This window comes from Apium graveolens, chromosome 2 (genome assembly GCF_009905375.1).
Source record: "Apium graveolens cultivar Ventura chromosome 2, ASM990537v1, whole genome shotgun sequence".
In the NCBI taxonomy this organism is placed as follows: domain Eukaryota; kingdom Viridiplantae; phylum Streptophyta; class Magnoliopsida; order Apiales; family Apiaceae; genus Apium; species Apium graveolens.
Genome location: NC_133648.1, coordinates 85017660 through 85022175, shown reverse-complemented (window position 1 = coordinate 85022175; position 4516 = coordinate 85017660). Strand labels below are relative to the sequence as shown.

Below are 4516 nucleotides of genomic sequence, written 5' to 3'. Positions count from 1 at the left end.
TATTTATGGATTTCTTTAGTTGATTTGTTTCGATGCCTTAGTGTGTGGTGATTGTATGATAACCTAGTATTGTTTGAGCTTATTCGTCTTATGAGTGTCGCGAACTTATAAGATAGTGTGTTAATTCTTAATGAAGCGACAGTGAATTTAAAGATTTAGAACTTGCCATGCTAGCATAGGTTCATGTGTTATTGTTATGCATGATTTATAGGTAATTTTAACCATCTTACTTGCCCAATGTAATCACAATAGATAACTTGTGCATTAAACTGTTATGTTATCAAATTCTATAGACATATAGGGTCTCAATATAATTTGTGTCTATAAAGCTTTTATCTCTTTTGTGGATGTCTGGTAGTATGGTACTCGTACAACGAAAGTTGGCATTTATCAGTTTTGTGTTATCTGATTAGTGTTATCACCATTACATGCTAAGGTTAAGAACGAAAAAGCTATTGAATGAAGTACTTAATGAAGTTAGAATCCCATGTTAATGTCATATATTAATCAAATCTCTTTAATCTTTTTAGTTAATGTTCTCTAGTATAATTCTCAATAGTTAATCGTAGTATAATCAAAAACCTAAATTGTTATTCGTCTTAGCGTTGAATAATAGCCATATTATTGTTGCATAAGTGCATAAATCACATAGTTAATTTAATCAGTCTTTGTGGGAACGAACTAGAAATAATTCTATATTACTTGCGATCGCGTATATTTGCCTGAATTATTAGCGCGTGATTAGCGACTAACAAGTTTTTGGCGCTGCTGTCGGGGACTCGGTGTTAACTTGTAGTTTATGTGTTTTTCATCAGTGATCGTTGAAGTTCATTGACTAGGACATTGTTACTTACCTACTCTTTTCCTTGTCGTGTTTCAGGTACTCTAGCGAGCTTGTATGCATACGCGTTCGCGGGCTCGTAAGAGAACTCTGGATCAAGCCGAGGAAGAAGCTGTAGTGATTCGAAGGGAAGTTTTTTAGGACGAAGAAAAAGTAGAAGAAGAAGAGAAAGTCGAGGAACCAGCTTTAGTAGTGATGGGAGATCGAGCAGAAATTCCTAAGGCTTTGATGGACTATTCTCAGCCTAAGATCAATGATATTCAGTCGAGCATCATCAGACTAGCCATCTCGTCTTACACCTTTGAAATCAAGTCGAGCACGATTCAGATGATTCAAAACTCAGTTTAGTTTAGGGGTTCCCCTACAGAAGACCCCAACATGCACATCAGGGATTTCATCAAGATCTGCGACACTTTCAAGTTCAATGGGGGGATTGAAGATGCTATCAAGTTGTGACTCTTCCCATTTTCTCTGAGAGATAAGGCAAAATGCTGGTTACATTCTCTATCACCAGGGTTTATCGCCACATGGGAGGATCTTGCTCAAAAGTTTCTTACTAAATTCTTTCATATGGCGAAGACTGCTGCATTCAGGAATGCTCTTACTCAGTTTGCACAGCAACTGGAGAATCTTTGTGTGAGTCTTGGGATCGATGTAAGGAGATGCTAAGGAAGTTCCCACACCATGGCATGCCTGACTAGATGGTTATAAATTATTTCTACAATGGATTGGGTGTTACCTCTAGACCCATGCTCGATGCAGCATTAGGAGGAGCCTTGTGGGCTAAGAGCAACAATGAAGCTTATGAATTGATCTTACTGATGGCTGCTAATGAATACCAGAATCCTTCTCAGAGGCTAACTCAGGTTAAAGTAGCAGGAATTTTGGAGTTGAATGCAGCAACTGCTATAGCTGCCCAACTTAAGGCTTTGACAATGAAAGTGGACTCTTTGGCTAATTAAGGAGTTAATCAAATCACTAGTATTTATGAGCTTTGTGTGGGGGCGCATGAAACTGAGCAGTGCGCTATTTCTAGCAAATCAACTCAATTTTTTAGCAATTTTCAGAGATCACAGCAACAAGCTCCAGCCACTTATCATCCTAATAACCGTAATCATCCTAAATTCAGCTGGAGTAACAATCAGAATATGGTGCAACAATCTTACCAGCCATACACAGCAAAGTAGTATAACCCTCCTGGATTTCAGCAACCGCAATATGCCCCTAGGCAACAACTTCAACTTCAGCAGTTACCGCAAGCTAATGAAAAATCTGAATTGGAGGAGTTGAGGCTCATGTACAATAGCCAAGCTGTATCTATCAAGACCTTGCAGAATCAGATTGGGCAAATTGCTAATGCATTACTAAATCGTCAACCTGGCATGCTTTCAAGTGATACTAAAGTGCCAGGCAAGAAGGAAGATAAGGAGCATGTTAAGGCAATTACATTGAGGTTTTAACGTTGCAAATCCTGAAAAAGCTAAGACTCCAGAATCCGAAGTTGAGGCTGAAGAAGAAGAAGTGCAGAAGGAAGAAGAAGTGGAACCATGGAAGACTACTGTTGAGCACACTCCTCCTGAGGGTTATACAGGGGAGAAATAGATCTATCCTCCACCTCCTTTTTCTAAGAGGCTGCAGAATAAAAAGCTGGATAAACAGTTTGAGAAGTTTCTGGAGGTGTCCAAGAAACTTCACATCAACATACCTTTCGCCGAAGCTCTTGAACAAGTGCCTAGTTATGCGAAGTTTATGAAGGGTATTCTCTCTAGGAAAGTGAAGCTTAATGACTTAGAGACCGTTGCTCTCACGGAGGAATGCAGTGTTGTACTGCAAAAGAAGTTGCCTCCGAAGCTTAAAGATCCTGGAAGCTTCACTATTCCATGCACCATTGGAAAGGTGTCATTTGATAAATGCTTATGTGATTTGGGAGCCAGCATCAATCTGATGCCCTTGTCAATCTTTAAGAAGTTGGATTTGCCTGATCCAAAGCCTACTTATATGACTTTGTAGTTGGCCAACCTTTCCATTACATATCCGCGAGGTATTGTGGAGGATGTCTTGGTCAAGGTGGATAAAAATCATCTTCCCTGCTGATTTTGTAATTCATGATTTCGAGGAGGATAAGAAGATTCCCATAATCTTAGGAAGACCTTTCTTGGCTACTGGCCGAACCTTGATAGATGTGCAGAAAGGTGAGCTCACAATGCGAGTGATGGATCCGGATGTAACTTTTAATGTGTTCAACGCCATGAAATTCTCTACAGAAAATGAGGAGTGTTTTAAGGTAGAGATGGTCGAATCTGTGGTCAATTCTGAACTCGATCGATTGCTAAGGTATGATGCCTGAGAAAAAGCCTTGTTGGGGAATTCCGATAGTGAAGATGATGAAGGTGAAGAGTAGTTGTAATATATGAATGCTTCTCCCTGGAAGCGAAAGATGAAAATGCCTTTTGAATCTCTTGGATTAGAGGAGTTGAACAAAGCCCATAAGCGCCTCAAGCCATCTGTTGAGGAAGCTCCTACTCTTGAGCTTAAGTCTTTGCCTGAACATTTGAGATATGCGTTTTTAGGTGATGCATCTACTTTGCCTATTATTATTGCATCCGACCTTTCAGGTAGCGAGGAGGAGAAGCTTTTGAGAATTCTTAGAGAATTCAAATCAGAAATTGGTTGGACTATAGCAGATATAAAGGGAATCAGCCCTTCGTATTGCATGCACAAAATTCTGTTAGAACCAGGAAGCAAGCCTTTTATGTAGCAACATAGAAGGCTAAATTCGATCATGAAAGAGGTTGTGAAGAAGGAAATCCTCAAGTGGTTAGATGCAGGGATCATCTATCCTATTTCTGACAGTTCATGAGTGAGCCCAGTTCAGTGTGTGCCAAAGAAATGAGGTATCACTATGGTAGCAAATGAGAAGAATGAGCTTATTCCTACACGAACAGTCATTGGGTGGAGAGTTTGCATGGATTATAGAAAGCTAAACAAGGCTACAAGGAAGGATCACTTCCCTCTTCCTTTCATTGATTAGATGCTTGATAGATTGGCGGGGCATGATTACTATTATCTTCTGGATGGCTATTCGGGGTATAATCAGATTTGTATCACTCCAGAAAATCAAGAAAATAATACATTTACATGTCATTTTGGTACTTTTGCATTTCGGAAAGTTTCTTTTGGGCTATGTGGAGCCCCTCTCACATTTCAGATATGCATGATGGCTATCTTCTCTGATATGATTGGTCAGAATGTGGAGGTGTTTATGGATAATTTCTCTGTGTTTGGTGATTCATTTGATGAGTGCTTGCAGAATCTAGGCGACGTTCGCAAGAGGTGTGTTGAGACCAATTTGGTTCTTAATTGGGAGAAATGTCACTTTATAGTGCGATATGGCATTATTCTTGGGCATAAGGTCTCTAGTAAGGGTCTTGAGGTAGACAAAGCCAAATTGGGGGTCATCGAAAATCTTCCCCCACCAATTTATGTTAAGGGGGTTCAAAGTTTTCTTGGTCATGTGGGCTTCTACAGGAGGTTCATCAAGGACTTCTCAAATATTTCTAAACCTTTGTGCAATATTCTAGAGAAGGATGTCCCGTTTAAGTTTGATGACGAGTGTGTGGCTGCTTTTAAGTACTTAACGAAGAGTATAATCACGGAATCTGTCATAACTACACC

The 4516-nt window shown here is 39.8% G+C and overlaps 1 non-coding gene across 1 annotated transcript; it reads right to left on the bottom strand.

Annotated features, from left to right (window-relative positions):
• Nucleotides 1–1426: 1426 nt before the first annotated feature.
• LOC141709307 (small nucleolar RNA R71) lies at nt 1427–1532 on the bottom strand. The gene has a single exon (XR_012569892.1). It is a non-coding gene; the product is annotated as a small nucleolar RNA R71 (small nucleolar RNA).
• Between the last annotated feature and the right edge of the window lie 2984 nt (nt 1533–4516).